This window comes from Cervus canadensis, chromosome 4 (assembly GCF_019320065.1).
Source record: "Cervus canadensis isolate Bull #8, Minnesota chromosome 4, ASM1932006v1, whole genome shotgun sequence".
Taxonomy (NCBI): Eukaryota; Metazoa; Chordata; class Mammalia; order Artiodactyla; family Cervidae; genus Cervus; species Cervus canadensis.
This window is the reverse complement of record NC_057389.1, coordinates 37,903,749-37,921,504: the sequence shown is the minus strand read 5'-3', so window position 1 is coordinate 37,921,504 and position 17,756 is coordinate 37,903,749. Positions and strand designations below refer to the sequence as shown.

The 17,756-nt window shown below is 43.8% G+C and overlaps 1 long non-coding RNA gene across 2 annotated transcripts in view; it reads right to left on the bottom strand.

The window, feature by feature from the left end:
* Positions 1–362: 362 nt before the first annotated feature.
* Positions 363–17,756, bottom strand: part of LOC122439618 — a 42,270-nt gene continuing 24,876 nt past the window's right edge. For both annotated transcript variants that reach the window (XR_006268941.1, XR_006268940.1), the window contains one exon: positions 363–805. This is a non-coding gene — a long non-coding RNA (uncharacterized LOC122439618). The remainder of the gene's footprint in view (positions 806–17,756) is intronic.

The following is a 17,756-nucleotide window of genomic DNA, read 5'->3' as shown; positions in this document are numbered from 1 at the left end:
GCTTCTAAATCTGCCCTCACTGAGATTGTTCTGATTGAGACTAACAAGCAATTGAAACAACTCTCAGGTGGGGAAGCACTTGGTCATTTTCCTCAAGTTCATCCTTTGCTGGTCCTCCCAGAACGAATCACCAGGAAAGCATTTGATCAGAACTTCTGTAGAAGCACAACCCCCAGCTCTTTAACCTCACGGCTTGTTCCTTATGCAGAGGGTAGGAAATGCCTTCAGAACCCCTTACTGTCTTGATGGCAGGGATTGAAACCCACTCTAGCATCCCTTAGCACTTCTGCATGTTAGGGTCTTCCTGGAAGTGGACAAGATTGGACTCTGCCTTTCTGGAAAATGCTTGAAGGTGTGCGTAAATTCATTGTTTTCTAACTGCCAGCCCTCTCAGCCAAGGTGAATGGAATTCTAGGAGACATCAAGTCCACCTCTCTGACCTTGAAGAAGGACCCCTCTCTCCAACACACCCATATTTTTCCTTTAAAATGAAAGAAATTTCCTTTTTTCTTGGCTCTCCAATCAGATGGCAGTGAGCTGCAGAAGCTCTGTAACTTCCCCCACACACTGTTTTCTTCCCTGCCAACTAATTCCTGCCCTTAACCTTCTTAGGTGTCAGTACAGCACCTATTATTCATGGCTTCATTGACATTTCTTCTCAATCCCCAAAGCTGGTGGTGACTCATCCTCTCCTGTCACTGAAGGGCATCATTGGGCTGTGTACAATGCACCACATGAAATCCATGCTAGCTCTTCTCTGACGCTTTTCAACAGAGGCACCCTGGAAACTTTTAAATTTGATGACCTAAAGAAAAACAAAAAGATATCCAATTTTATAGCCTGTAGACTTAAATTAAGCCACCTTCCTGGGTCATGCAGGGACCCAAGGATTCTGGACTTGCCTTGGGGGAGGAGAGTCACCAGGTTAGTTTAGCAAGAGTCTAAAATGTCCATAACCTTTGCTTGAAGGATGTCTCCAAGTGCTGTCCACAGCACTAACGACATCATATAGGAAGGCAGCTTCCTAGGAGGTTGCATCCAACTCCCTAACATTATTAGCCTCTTGATTGTTCGGTAGGATAGATTCTCCTCACTCCCATCCTTACAGCCTGAACCATAGTGATGTGTGGATAAGAGAAGGGGGTCTCTGGTAATGGGCCTTAGTAGAGAGAATGACAGTGACCCTTTTAGTAAAATCACAAGCAGTATAAAAAGAGGAAGTTCATCCTGCAGGGCAAAGGTTTGCAGTCTTGCAAATGTAGTGCGTTGATGGCAGGCAAGTTATGGCATTTGTTCTCACTTCCCCCATCCTCTATCTCCCATCTCTGTATCTTCCAAGCCACAAACACAACCCCATCCAACAGCAAAATCAGAAAGCAGTCACTCACAACCCACACTTGAGATCAAACCAAGGAAGAGATATAACTTTGGGGCTAAAGCCAGGACACAAATGTGTGACCTCTAGACTATGCATAGTTCTCAGATGTGTTGGTTTAGTCCATGCAATATCTTTCTTTAAAATTTAAATGCACATATAAAATTGTGAAGTTCCACATAAAAATATAGTTTTCTGATTTCTCTTGAAAAATAAAACCGCCTTACCACATCATGCTAGAATTGCTGATGGCCACTACCAGCTAGAGCTGGTTAATTGACCCCAGCCACTTTACAAGAAACCCTCACTCTCCAATTTGCTTCTCTTACTGAGGGCCTGTTTCACCTTTCTATATGGCCCTTACAGGCAACCAAGTCTTAGTCTCTTGGGTTAAGGCAGAGAACAGAGAGGGGAAGAGAGAAGGTCAAATGAGAAGACGTACTATTTATACAATATATATATCCATGATGTATGTATGTTAAAATGCTTTGGGATACACATAACAACATATCTGACTAAAAGTTGCTTAAACAGTAAGGACTTTTAATGCTTTAACAGGAATTGGCAAGTTGGCATATGCAGGGTTAGATCAGTTGCTCAACAATTTCAAGGATCTGGGTCAGTTTCTCTGAAGTGTTTGTTGCTCCCTCCTCATGGTGACAAGACAGTTGCCACAGCTCCAAATACCACATCCTCACTGAATGACATAGAAAAGAAAGAAAAGAGAGACTAGAGTTTCTCCTTTTGTGTCTCTCATCAAAGACAAAACTCTTTCCAGAAGATTCCAGAAGACTTTGCCACAGGTCTCATTGGTGGGAGCAAGACCACATGACCACTGCTAAGTCAATTGTTAGCAAATGAGAATGGGATCATCATGTTTGAATGAGCCCAAACATGGTTCGTCCCTGGATCTAGTAGAGGAGTCCACTTTGTATATTGCCACCCACCCAGTTCTGCTAAAAAGAAGGGAAGAATGTAGGTGTTTGTAAAACCTACCACCTGTGAAAGATGTGGCCATACAGGACATTCCAAGATTCTACTAAGATGACTCCATGTCAGTTGGGATGCTGGGAAAGGCCTAAAATATGGCTGAGCAGAATCACCCCCTATGGCGTCTGTAGGAGTTGTAAGATAAGGATGGAAAATACAAAGTGAAGGACCATTTGCCCCTTCTTATGGACTCCATTTTGCCTAGCTGACAGTAAGGTCATCTTGTTATGAATTCTATCACCCCTTTCCACAGTTAGGGGCCTGGCATTTTTGTTTCAGATATTCATCTGGCTATTGGGAGGGTTGATTCCCATCCTGACCTCATCCTAGAATTTGCTCTCCAGGTTTTCTTTCCCCTAAGGGTGCGTAAAACAGCATTGCCCTTGGGAGCAGGCCTGGGACTCAGTCCTACAGCTGGAAGGACAGTTTATCTGGCTAAAGCTCTTTCCCAAAGGAACCGATGATGTGGCTTCTGGAATTAGAACCTCAAGTCGTAAATCAGGGCTTGTTGCCTGGTCCCTTTTCGCCTCTTCCTTGGCTCACTCAGTCCCAGGCTCTGGGAAATGGTTAGCAAGTAAAACTTTAGCTCCTGGTCCTATATACCCTCTCCTCTTATAACCTTCTCTGCCAAACTGGAAGAACTGAGCAATGTGGATGGTCCTAGAAGACCCCAGGAAGACCCTGTCAAAGCCCTTTCCATCCCACTGGATATTAGAATATCAGACTAGGAGCCTAGTCATGGGAGTCCTTCATGCACTATTTGCCAGATGCCCAATCCATGTCCAATAGCACATCAATTAGCAAATTTCAAAAACTGAGAAATAAAATAATTATTTCTATACTCTATATTAACATCATGCTCTCCAGGCTTCTGAATACCTTCAAACCCATGGCCTCATCAGATACTGCTGATGACCCTGAGCAGCCACCAGTGATAGGGTCAAAGAACAAGTCTGTCATCATAGCCACCATCTTATTGACTGCCTGCTGCTTGCCAGGCACTGTGCTAAGCACTTTACATCCATCGTTTCATTTAATGCTCTCAACAGCCCTAAGAGGCAGGTATCATTACTGACCCCATTTTGCAAGTGAGAGATCCCAGACTCAGAAAGATGGTGCAACTTGCCCAAGATAGCAAACGACAGAGCCAGGTTTCAAGCTCAGGTCTGTCTGGTTCCAAAGCCTGGGCTTTTAGTAATCACTGTGTTATTCTTTCAGTAGTGTTTTAATAGTGGCTGGAGTGACTACTCTTCATCTCATGGATAAGCTTGGGCACTATACCATTAATGTGACTCCCTTCCACTTCCTGCTTCTTCCTTCTCTCCCCGGACTCACTTCGTGCTCTCTGTTGCCCTCTGACTTTCCCTGGGAAAGCCTTAAAGGCTCAAGTTCTGGGTTGGGTTCTCTATATCCTAGAAGAACAGGTCCAGGGCTCTTCAACTTTGTCCCATCAGGACTCCAAGACAGAACTAGGCCTGAGAATCAGAGGTGGAAACTGGCAGGACCGAACACCAGGCTAGTCTCAGGCAATCCCAACATGTTGGGGAGGTCAGGACCAGCAGCCCCAGAAGGACCCACTTGAATCAAGAGTTCAGAGGTGAGCAGCAGCTCTTACTTATGCCACATTCAGGGCCAGGAGCCAGTGTGAGGGTCAGGGACCAAGAGGAAGAGCATATGAGGGAAGAACACAGGGTCTGCACTTGGACAACAGGTATCTAGTCCAAGGGATCGCCCACCTCAGCTAGGAGCAAAGGCTTAGGCTCACTCATAAGCCAGCTGAGAACCATGGGAGCTAAGAGGGGAACCCACACTCAGAGCAGGACTCGGCCATGCAGAGGGCTCCGAAGTAAGGGGCCAATAGAACAAACAGTCCCAGACAACTTTGGCGGTCCCTGTTCTGCCAGGTACATTCTGACCAATTAGTTCAACTAAAGTGTTATTGACTGCTTCATATTCAAATTCATACCTCTCAGGGGGCATATAAGTAATATACTTGTACCATCTCTAATCCTTAGCATAGCCCCCAAACATAGTAGGTATCAGTGAGTTACCATTTTACAGATGAGAAAACTGAAGGTTGAAGAGCTTAGGTGACCTGCCCCAGGTCTTCTAGGAGAAGAGACAGGATTGGAGCCCTGGTCTTCCTGACTCCCTAGAAAATATTCTTTCCTTTCTAGCCTGTCTCTTACCCAAGAACCATAACTAGCATCCTCATACACCAGGAAGCTAAAGAGATCCTGCATGTATCCAGTTGTCAGCTAAGATCTTCTAGATAAAATCTTATAGATACTGCCTCTGTCAGGAGTGCTCTGGGTGCCTCGAGTGCAACAAGAGATGAGACACAGAGTCTGCAATCGAAGAACTCCCTGCCCACCCTCCCACTGGACTTTTCCAGTGTCCCTCAAAGCCCAGCAAAGAGCCAGCTGCCTCTCCCTATCCTTCCCTAGCCCTTGGGAGGGCAGGTTGAGTCTGGTGTTGCATTTGCCCCCAGGAACTTGCTCTGCCCATTATGAAACCACAGTGTTGACAGGTGCAGGACCATTGGGTAAGTGGATTAGACTGTATCATTTTGAATCTAAACTGCATCCTCTGTGATCAGAGGCTTCTACAGGCTCAGAGAGGTTTCTGTTTGTTTGGAGCTGGGAGGATTTGTTTGGATTAGCATAGAGATTGTCTACGCACCAGGGAAAGGGGCCCAGTGGCTGCCTATGGCCCAGCTAGAACACAGTCAGCTCAACTCCTCCCCGTGGACCACAAGCCTTGGAGTGACACAGCACTTCTGTGGGCTCCAGCAGCAACAGGCGCCTGCTTCTAAAAGAGCACAGTGGTGGGAATGACATCTCTTGGTTATCTTATCAGTCTCCATCACTGAAGCTCCTTAGGAATGATTTCAGCCCCCTCTCCAGAAGCCAGGGCTATAAATAAAGATTCCCCAGGGATGCTGAATCCTGCCCTTTATCCCAATCGCCTCTGTGACTCATCCCACAGGCAGATTCTTCTTCCATCTTCTTGATTATAGGGAGGGGGAAGTGAAAGTCTGTGCCTGTCTGTGTGAGTGGGTATGCATGGCCATGCTTGTCTGCATGCTATGTGCATTTGTTTAGGTGCAGTCTTGGTGCATGCATGCATATCTGTGCATGGAATTCTGTGTGTATACTATATCTATTTGTGACTCAGTATTTAATTTTAAAGGATAGAAAGAACATGAATTCTCACATAAATTTTGCCATAAGGACTGTTAGCTAAGCCTCCATATTAAGTCATATCTACTAGTATTTATTAAGGCCTTTCTTTGTGCATAGCCCTATGCTAAGCAAGGAGAATAAGACATAGCTATATCATCTTAACTACAGCTGCGTAAAGCAAATAAGATTCTTGAATTGGCAGTGGTAGTTGAGAAAGCATTTCAAGAAAATCCTCACCTGTGGCAGAGGAGAATCACAAAAACAATTACCAAGTTCCTTCTCTGTACTAGATCTTTACTAAGTGCCACATCATTTATTTCTCACAACAACATCCCACAAAGGAGAAAACAGCCGCAGAGAAGTTAGGTAACTTACCTGAAATCATGCAAACCATAAAGGTCCAAGGTAAAATAAGAACCTAGAAGTTTGGGGCAGAATCTTAGAGGTCCTCTCATCTAAACTTTCATCTAATATTTGCATCAACCCTATAAAATTCCTAAAAACTGGCCATTTGGCCCCTTGGTAGAGAACTCAACTTTCGAGACAAACTGTTCTATCTATAGACAGTACCAAACTGCTGGAAAGTTCTCTCCTAAGTTGAATCCCCATCAACCCTCATCTCATTTCTGCCTGTCAACTCTTGCCCTCTGGGCCAACAAAGTCTAATTCCTCTTTCTATCACTTCCCTTCAAATAAAGGATGACCACTGTCAAACTGTTTCCTCACCAATGTTTCCTTCAACCATTCCACACTTGAGATAATTTTGAATCTCTAGATATTTGCTCATCACTGTATCCATCATGCTGGTATGCACAGTACTGACACAATTTGGTCAAGTAAACATCAGTTGAGTGAATAAAACAAGCCCTTTCAGGGTAGATGGTACCATGACTTTTTTCATTAAGATTTTTATCTTCATTAAGGATTTTCCGTTGCCAATGTGCCTATTCTGGCTAGTTCAACTGAAAATTCAGGTTTAAAGGAAGCATCCAAGGGACTCTAAAGTAAGCTAAATATGAAAGTATTAAAGGGACTTGTGGAATGAGAACATCAGAGAGCACCTGCCACCCCCTCTCTCTGCTTCCTCATGTTCTCTGATCTCTACTTTCACTTTTTGTGTCTACTATGTTCTCTTCTTGGTATGCTGGTTTCCACTATTGCTCATGGTCCGACATGATGACTATCCCACAGCCATATTCCCATATAGCTCCATGTCCATCAGCATAAGTAACAGGGGGTCTGTGTCTCAGTAGAGAGGAACTGACTGGTCATACTTGAGTCAGGTGACTAGTTCTAGGCCAGTCAGCAAAGGCTAGTAGGCAACAGTGAGTAATCATCGAGTACAAACATGCATCCTTCAGTACCTCTTTGGCAAAGCTTCCAAGAGCACGTTTAAAAGGAAGGGAAGATTCTTTGGAAAAGGAGTATGGGTGAATAGAAATGATGGCATCTCTTGTACACCTTTAAGTATCAGATTATACGTCTATCTATATGGCAAATGATGCTCTCAGGGAAGCAGTTTATCCTTAGGATGTCTAAACATGGGCTCTAGGGACTAGGGACTTTCAGAACTTCTAGTGTTTCTGTAATTCCACTTTAGGACCATTAGCCCCTGAAAAGCCTGACCAGTGGCCATAGGTGGCCTGGAGAGGGCTCAAGCTTTGCATCTGCAGGAGGATGTTCTACTGGAGTCACTGTGCCTCTTGAGATCTTATCAGTAATCTTGGCCATCTAATACAGAAGACTCAGTCAGCAAATAAACACATAAACAGCCCCTTTTCTTCTTCCCTGTATGCAGAGAGAAGGTGTGTGTACCTGGAGTGATGAGGGTTATGTTTAGGGAAGGGCTAGAGAAAAGGGGAATGTGGCTGTTCTATAAAAAGAAGTTAAAATTGATTGAATTATAGACTGGAAAGTCCCTCAGAGATCATCTAGCCCTGTAGACAGTCATCAAACTGTGTTTCTCAGACCTCTGCTGCTGCTGCTGCTGCTGCTGCTGCTAAGTCACTTCAGTCGTGTCCAACTCTGTGCGACCCCATAGACAGCAGCCCACCAGGCTCCTCTGTCCCTGGGATTCTCCAGGCAAGAACACTGGAGTGGGTTGCCATTTCCTTCTCCAATGCATGAAAGTGAAAAGTGAAAGTGAAGTCACTCAGTCGAATCAGACTCTTAGTGACCTGATGGACTGCAGCCTACCAGGCTCCTCCATCCATGGGATTTTACAGGCAAGAGTACTGGAGTGGGGTGCCATTACCTTCTCCGTCTCAGACCTCTGCTACTGCTACTGCTGCTAAGTCACTTCAGTCATGTCCGACTCTGTGCGACCCCATCCCTGGGATTCTCCAGACAAGAATACTGGCGTGGGTTGCCATTTCCTTCTCCAATGCATAAAAGTGAAAAGTGAAAGTGAAGTCGCTCAGTCATGTCCGATTCTTCGAGACCCCATGGACTGCAGCCTACCAGGCTCCTCCGTCCATGGGATTTTCCAGGCAAGAGTACTGGAGTGGGGTGCCATTGCCTTCTCTGTCTCAGACCTCTAGGGTTCCTTAAAAACCAAAGGAAGAGGTAATAGGAGCAGCTGAGTAGGCAGATTTCCACCCACCACCACCACCTGGCTCACTTGCATTTTCCCAGCAGCTCACCTGCATTTTCCCAGCAGCACAGCAATTCTGCTGTTCTTAATATTATATGCTGCATTTCTGTGTGCTATTTCACTCTTTTATAGGTGAGTAAACTGACTGCTGAGAGGGGAATGACTTGCTCAGGGTCATACAGATAGCCAGAGTCCAAGTGGAGCTGCTTCCAGCTGTGCTGACTCCCAGAGCCCTCTCTTTCTGTTGGCACAAGTCATACTGAGACAAGAAAGGGAACAATGATTTTTGACAGGGATAAGTATCATGACAACTAACCATCTGTGTTTTCTTCCTACAGCAAAGTGTCAGGCATTCACTCCTGACACTTTTCCATCACCCAGTAGCCCAGACATACAGCTGTGCTTGGCAATGTTCAAGCAGTAGGACAGTGATGAACTAGTAGCTTCAGGGCTCAAGCCCCCTAAAGGGCCAAAATCACTCCTTGGGTGTCTATTTTGCAATTACCTAATTCATAAAAGGAACTTGCAGCAGTTAGGGTAATTTAATTGCAATCAACAGAGCCCAACTCTAACTAGCATGAGCAAGAGATTGAGAGAGAATATTGAAGAGCCTTCCAAACTGGCAGTGTCAAGTCACCATGGATGGAATGATTGAAGGTCAATCAATTTTCCCAAGATTGCAAAGTCATGGGAGGAGACAGATGGATGAACTTAGGTCACATGACCACCTCCTTAGTATCCACTGACATTCTTTTCTACAACTGTTTGTTCCAGGCTCTCCAGGTCACCATATTTACTGCTTCCCTTGAGCCAAGTCTTGGGAAGCATGGCTCAACCAGTCCCAGGCTACCTATTTCACAAGTGGCCCTTGCTCCTTCTCACCTCTCCCACCTTGACCTGCCTTTTGTCAGGCTTTCATCACTCTAAGAATCATAACACCAAACTATTTTCAGACCTCCCAAGTAGAGTTTCCTTGCTGTCTCAGTATCTTGGAACCTAGTGTTATGAATCCTTCTGCTCACACATACAATTTCTTACTGTGCCTTCTCTTCTGGGAATCTGAGGATGGTTACTTTGGGGCCAGAATAAAGGGCAAGATGCAAAAAACATAGCATTCAGAATTATCCCCCCTTGACAGGCCATCTAAGAACTGGACTCAAATTTAGAGTTGGTTCAATTCAAGAGTTAAGGGGAAACTCTTGTTCCCCATCTCTGTTCATTAATTTTAGCCTAGATCAGTCAGCTCCAACATATTTCCTCACTAGTTCTCCAAGAAGCCTATGGGAACTTCACATAGACTGAATCCCTACATCAGAGTCCCTGCAGCAGACACAATTAGGTTCACCCCAAGGATTTTGCTGCAGAAACAAACACATAACCTCCAAATTCACTTCTAGCTCTAAGTGTTTGTGATTCTCTGAAGAAACAAAGGGAATTTATTTCTAAGAAGAGGGTGATGAATGTCTTACTCAATGAGCCATAATTCACTCTGCCAGATACTGGAGACTTCCTGGCTGATCATTGAGAACACTACCATAATGCTGAGTTTCTGCCATTTGCTTGGGAGTTTATGACATCAGAGAGCAGAGTCTGACCTGACCCTTGGAGGAAAAATGCTATCTAAACCATGAGGTGATAGACTCTGTCTACCCTTGGAACCAAAAACATCACTTTCTGGTTGCTGCTGCTGCTGCGACTAAGTTGCTTCAGTCGTGTCCGACTCTGTGCAACCCCATAGACAGCAGCCCACCAGGCTCTGCCACCCCTGGGGTTCTCCAGGCAAGAACACTGGAGTGGGTTGCCATTTCCTTCTCCAATGCATGAAAGTGAAAAGTGAAAGTGAAGTCACTCAGTCGTGTCCGACTCTTAGCGACCCCACGGACTGCAGCCTACCAGGCTCCTCCGTCCATGGGATTTTCCAGGCAAGAGTACTGGAGCGGGTTGCCATTGCCTTCTCCACACTTTCTGGCTGACTCAGGCCAATTGACCAGCGGCTGAGCATTGCTGATAGCTGATTGAACAGACAGGAAAAATGGTCTATGCCATCTGCTCAACAAGCAGCATTCATTGTGGCCAAAAGCCAAGGGTAAATTAAAAAGAAAAAAAAATCAATTTAATTATGCATGTGACTAAGCTGTGTTTCATCATGAGAGAACTAAAAAGAAATTTGTTGTCCCACATAACTGAAGAATATTTTCCCAATCCCCAAATGGCCTGCCAGTACGTTTTGAGTTGTTTCTCCAAAATGGAACTGGTTTTTTCATCAACCATCCACACTGATTCTTCTTTTTAAAAAAAACGTTAGCCATACAATATGTGATCACAACACACAGAGGCACCAGAAATGTTCAAATGTACCACCCTTCAATCCAAAACACTATTTGAGGTGGGCTTGCCATCTTGGGTAGAGGAAGGATTCCCAGGTATGTTTCTGAAGTAGAGAAAGGCAGGGATTTTGGCACTTAGTCAACTGTATCATCAGCTCAGTTACACAACTCACTGTTGTAAGTGACAGTTGCTGGGATCTTGGAATCAATTTCTGTTGGCTGGTTCTGAGTAACTCCGCACACCTGGAGTGTTTGGCTTGAAGTATTTCTGAGAAGGGAATAAAAGTTGGAAATAGAAATGGTACATTTCGGTTGCCCTCTCATTAGAAGAGGCAGGGATCAAACAGCCCAGCACACACTGAGAATGCTGAGTAAGATCAGACTCATGACTCTCAGAACAGAAAAGAGACAGAACAAGCATTCCAAAGCAAAAACTGATGATAGAAAAAAGTAACAATAAAAACAAACAGTGAAACTAATGGATGGTAGAGATTTTAGTCAAATGCCTAGCCAGCATCCATATGTCCCTTCTTTCCCAGCAGAACTTTAGTTTTCTTTGGACACCCAACCTCCCTCCATCTAGCCTCAGGCGAAGCTGACTGTACCCCTCAGAGCCAAGGTGAGTTACACTGGTTAAATGCTTCTTACAAGTAATTGGTCAAAATGGGCATGTGACACAATTCTTAACAATAAGATATATGCAAACACTTGCTGGTGAGTTTTTTTTTCTTTAATTTCTTTGCTTCAAATAGAGAGTCATAGGACAGACATCCTTCTTCCTCATGATGTATTTAGATATGGTGCCTGGAAGTAAAGCAGCCATCCTGATAACCAGCCTAAGAGTGGAACCAACACTCAGGATCACAAATAGAAATATGGAAAGAGCCAGGTTCTTGATGATGTCACTGAGAAACTAGTTTAACTAACCCTGCAGATATCCTCTCCCTAAACTTTCAGTTATATGAGCTATTACACTTCCTTCTTTAAACCACTCTTGGATAGAGTTTCAATTACTTGCATCCAAAAACATCCGAAGTTAGAGAATGCTTACTATGTTTCAGTCACTGTGCCTGGTACCCTATGAGCCAAAGGGAAATAATTTTCCCTTATTTACCTTGCAGCAACCCTGTGAGATGAATGTCATTGTTATGTGATTCTACAGTTGAGGAAACTAAGTCTTGGGGAGATTAAAAAATTGGTCAGAATCAGCTGGTAAGTGGCAGAGGCGAGATTTAAAATCTAAGCACTTGACTCTAGGGCCTACACTTATAGCCTTTATGCTGTATAACAGAGAAGGAAAAGATTTGCTCCAAACTCACCAGAAGTCAATATCATCCCAGGGTTGAAACAGAGGTCCAGTGCTCTTTCAATGCCCCTGTGGATGGTGAGGATTTCAGAGATCAAGAGACAGTGTGGTCTCTCCTTTAACCAAGACATCCCTTTCCATGGGACCCATACTCTGGCTTAAATGTCTGGCCCTTCTCTTTAATCATTGGCCACATTACCTGGTTCTCAATGCCCTTCCACCTCCTTTTTCATTTCTGCCTTTTCAGCTCATTAAGTGACTATTTTGCAGAGAGGGACATGATAATCCTGGAACACTCCCCATGGCAAGGGTAATATCATTGCCAGAGGGAAGTTCTCACCACCAGGGAAATTAGGCTGTCAACTGGTGACTTGGAGGGTGAGTTGGCAGGTTTCCCTGGCTAATTGATTTCAGTTTTGATTCAGTGGGTCTCCCAAGTCAGGTGACAGCTCTGCAGTTGCCAGAAGTCCCAGACATGGAAAAAAGGCAGACACCTGAAGCTGCTTCAAGCTGAGAATGGGTCACCAGGGCTCCCCCATTGTCCATGTGTAAGAAGACAGACTGACAACAGCTTGACAGACTGATATCACTATGCTAGTAGGACAAACAGAAACAAGGAGCCCCTCCTTACACTGTGGGGTTCTAGAAGTAAATAAGCAGTAAGATGTCATGATTTTGAGCATAGTTTCATAATTAAGTCCATATGGATTTGACTGCCAATACAGTTACTTGTTAACTAGTGAATGCAAAAAAGTGAGTAATGGAACTTCCCTGAAACTCAGTTTCCTCTTCCAGGAAAATAAGGGTAGGATGATTGTGAGGATTAGACATGATGAGCGTTATGCCTGGTACATAGTAAATGCTCAATGCCTTTGAAAATAATGAAACTGGCTACAATGATGATGGCAATAAAGATGAAGCAAGGACATGTGCAGACCATAGTTTGAGCAATGTGTGGGCATCATATTTAATTGGATCACCTACTTGTGCCTAAATGTATAAGGCTGAAATACATAGAAGAGATGATCTAGTGCAGAGTTATAACTTTGCTTCATGGAGCCCTAGAGGAATGGTGAAACTGCTACCAAGGGTTTGGCGCTAGAGGAAGAATAGAGTTCATAGAACTCCAGAATGCCCACCCCTGACTTCCACCAGATCATCTATTTCTGGTTCCCATGTTGGGCTTTCATGTACTATTACTCAAAAAAATTTGTTTACAGTTTGGAAATCACTCTCTTGATTGAACCTACTCATTTTTCAGGAGAGGAAACTACAGCCTAGAGAAGTTCCAAGTTTGCACAGTAGCTACTAACGGAATCGGGACTAGAATTCCAGAGTCAGAGATCAGCACACTTGCCTAAGAAAAGCTACTGAAGCATTCTTTTACATATATACACTTCCAGTCTACATAACTATCACTATGAATATCAACAAACACTATTGTCATATACCTCCCTATGACTGTGTGGTACTATAGGGTTTAGAGGGGCAGAATGCAGGGGTAATATCAGGAAGGCTTCTGGAGAACTAATGTCTGAACAAAGTTTTGAACAGTACGTATGAGTTAACCAGTTGGAAAGGGGGAAGAAATAGGAGCAATTCCAAACATTAAACCTCTTTGAAATTGAGAACTATGTTATAAATATAAGGCCTATTGTTCTGACCAAATTACCAAGTGTATCAATCAGAGACCAGTCAGGAAACACCAAGCATATTAATATTTCAAATCAGAGGATTTAATCCAGCAAAGTACTTACAAAGTGTTGGAAATGCTAGAAGAGTAAATAGGAGGTAAGCTGGAGACTAGGAAAAAGCAAAAGCAGCTACTACTCCAAGGGTTCGGACAGAGACAGCAGTATGTTTATTATCCAAGTGCAGGAATTTACTTATGACTGCATCTCCAGGGGTGCCAGATAGGGTGATAGAATCCTGAAGGAGGGACCTCTGGGTCTGTTGTAGGACCACCAGGGAGGGTTCTTCCCAGCTGGTACTGAACTGTTGTGGCTGAGGTTAGAATCTTCAGAAATGTAGTCACTCCCCAAAATTGCACAAAGAACATACCTTCTCACTTCCTCCCACCTTCCAACATCCTACCACTGCTTCCCCTTGGCTGAAGCTACACAAGGGATATGGAAACTTTGGTTTGTAGAAGTCCAGGCCCTGTAATGAAGATTAAGGCGTGGAAAGGCAAGAATGTTGCTGAGAATAAGCAGGAAATAATCAGCGCACCACACTTTCTGAATGTTACCTTCTTCCAGGAATTTTGCCAGGATCTGTACTCTCTTACAAATACATAATGGCAAAGTGATACACCCACAATAGCAAGCCAGGAGTAGACATTGCAGTTTTTTTTTATCTGTCCAGTACCTGAAGTATCTTCCTTTTTTTAGGAGGGGGAATCCACCACTGTACAAGATGAAATTCTAGATCTTGAATTTCCCAGCTTCCCTTGTAACTAGGAGGTAACATATGACCAAGGCTTCACCAATCAGATACAACTATTCTTAGACTTGGAACCAGGAGCTAGTGACACAAAGAAGAGAGACAGGGAGGTTCCATCCTGATGTAGAAGTAGCCATATCCAGGTTTTCCAGTGCTGTGGCAACTATGTCCTGACCAAACTGGTTAGAAGTGATCTAGATGCCCAGGGATTTTGAAAACCATTTATTTTTCTAATAATTTCATTTTCTGCTTAAATCCTCTAGAATGTCTAATGCTTGCAACCAAGAACCTCTACTAGCATAAACTCCTTCCTTGTTTTGTGACCAGAGATCTTATGTCTTCAGTCTAGCATGTATGATTGCCCATGAGTTTTAGGGAGTTTCATCTCTGATAATATCCAAGAGAAATAGGCAATGGCAAATAAGCATACTGGCCTAGAATCCTCTAAAAGTCCTCAGAGGCTGGAGTGTGCTACCAGCTTCCAGAATCCAGAGGTGTAGAAGCAAGCCGTCTCCAGCCATGGCTTTGAGGAAGAGTCAATCTCCTTGAAGGTTAAGTTCAAAACCCACAAGATTCACCCCTATCCAGGAAGCTCTTGGCTTTGCTGCATCTCCCCCTCTCCCAGACCAAGCACTATCATATATTATTAAAGTCTCAGTTCAGTTCAGTTCAGTCGCTCAGTCGTGTCCAACTCTTTGCGACCCCATGAATCGCAGCACGCCAGGCCTCCCTGTCCATCACAAACTCCCAGAGTTTACTCAAACTCATGTCCATCGAGTCGGTGATGCCATCCAGCCATCTCATCCTCTATCATCCCCTTCTCCTCCTGCCCCTAATCCCTCCCAGCATCAGGGTCTTTTCCAATAAGTCAACTCTTTATATGAGGTGGCCAAAGTATTGGAGTTTCGGCTTCAGCATCAGTCCTTCCAATGAATACCCAGGATTGATCTCCTTTAGGATGGACTGGTTGGATCTCCTTGCAGTCCAAGGGACTCTCAAGAGTCTTCTCCAACACCACAGTTCAAAGCATCAATTCTTCAGTGCTCACCTTTCTTTATAGTCCAACTCTCACATCCATACATGACCACTGGAAAAACCTAGCCTTGACTAGATGGACCTTTGTTGGCAAAGTAATGTCTCTGCTTTTTAATATGCTATCTAGGTTGGTCGTAACTTTCCTTCCAAGGAGTAAGCGTCTTTTAATTTCATGGCTGCAATCACCATCTGCAGTGATTTTGGAACCCATAAAAATAAAATCAATCACTGTTTCCACCATTTCCCCATCTATTTCCCATGAAGTGATAGGATGCCATGATCTTAGTTTTCTGAATGTTGAGCTTTAAGGCAATTTTTTCACTCTCCTCTTTCTCTTTCATCAAGAGGCTTTTTAGTTCTTCTTCACTTTCTGCCATAAGGGTGGTGTCATCTGCATATCTGAGATTATTGATATTTCTCCCGGCAATCTTGATTCCAGCTTCTGATTCATCCAGCCCAGTGTTTCTCATGATGTACTCTGCATATAAGTTAAATAAGCAGGGTGACAATATATAGTCTTGACATACTCCTTTTCCTATTTGGAACCAGTCTGTTGTTCCATGTCCAGTTCTAACTGTTGCTTCCTGACCTGCATACAGGTTTCTCAAGAGGCAGGTCAGATGGTCTGGTATGCCCATCTCTTTCAGAATTTTCCACAGTTTATTGTGATCCACACAGTCAAAGGCTTTGGCATACTCAATAAAGCAGAAATAGATGTTTTTCTGGAACTCTCTTGCTTTTTCGATGATCCAGCGGATGTTGACAATTTGATATCTGCTTCCTCTGCCTTTTCTAAAACCAGCTTGAACATCTGGAAGTTCACGGTTCACGTACTGCTGAAGCCTGGCTTGGAGAATTTTGAGCATTACTTTACTAGTGTGTGAGATAAGTGCAATTGTGCGGTAGTTTGAGCATTCCCCCTTGCAATTTCAGAACCTCCAGCCTCCTTGCAATGTTAGCCAAGGATCTCTAAGGAGTAGGACACTCACCCTGCTCCTCTTATTCTAAATTGTCATCTATTAAATTATTTATCTAATGTTGCATGATAAGTCACTTCAAAACTTAGTGGCTTAAAACAAGAGTAGTTTACTACCTTTCATGGATTTTGAGGGTCAGGAATTCAGTCAGGGCACAGTAGGTATGGCTTATCTCTGCTCCACAATGTTTGAGGGTCTTAGCTAGAAAACGCAAATGTTGGAGGTTCCATACATCTAAGGGCTCATGCACTCATATATCTAGCAGGTGATGCTGGCTGCTGGCTGAGGACCGAGCTGGGGCAACCAGCTGAAAACCTCCCACCCATGCATGGCCTCTCCATGGCTTGGACTTCCTTACAATATGGCACTGGGTTCCAAGAGCCTGGTGGAAGCAGTATTGCATTCTAACCTCAGAAGTCATGTGGCATCACTTCTACCACATTCTATAGGTCAAGGCAGTTACAAAAATCCACCTCACATCAAGGGAAGAAAACAAAGACCTCCACTTCTCAATGGAGAAATGTCACATTGTAAGACAAGCCTGTGGAATGGGAAATACACTGACATGGTTTCCTTGAAAATACTTTCTGCCCAGTCACCTTAAATAATTCTCAGGTTAAAAGGGCCTCTTTGGATTCATTCTCCTTTGATCATGTAGCAGCTCACTCTGCACCTGACCTTCTAAGTATCCCATCCTCAGTGAGTCCATCCACCTTCTAGGAAGGGGACTGCACTCAGTGAGTCCCAGGTGTTGTAGACCCTTCTTCTGAGAAGAAGCAAATAAATGCAAATGTTATCTCAATAGAGGTCTCTGCTACACACACAAACCTGCAGATACAGATTTCAGTAATTCCTTTGAGCTGTGCACTGATTTATGGCTCACTGCACTTTTACTTGCACAGCTTATTTAATCAATAAACTCCAAGATGATTTTTATAATAAAAAAATAAATAAAATTACACAGTATTAAGGAAAAACATGGCTTGAAAATTGCTCACCCTACACTTTCTCCACTCAACTTCTGCCACCTTGAATTATATTCATGAAGACCGAGCGCCTCGAGGGCTGACACCTCAGCATAAAATACATTCTACATCAGCAAACTTGTTGAGGTGGGAAAGGAAACCAGGTAGGATAGTGGCCTCCACAACAGAAAAAGGAGGCCCTAAACTTGAAAAACGTCCCCAAGCTAAGGCTCCTGCAGGAGGTGGATGATTTGGAAGTGAAAAGACACCAAATAAATTGACTGCTTTTAGCTCTTAGGCAAAGCATCAGTGATTCATTGCTGAGAATTTTCACAACACTCTCCCCACAACCTTGCTCCCTCAGTCCTTTGCTTTAGGCTAGGTTTGACTCCATGTGAGATGAGATAAAATAATGAAATAAGACAATGAACTTAAATATAGTCCCTGGTCCACAAGAAGTGTTCCAGCGATGCTTAACAAAGATGAAGATGAGGGTGAAGATGCAGCCTAGAAGAAGGGTCTCCAAGTGACAGTCACATCTGGAAACCAAGAATGAGAGTT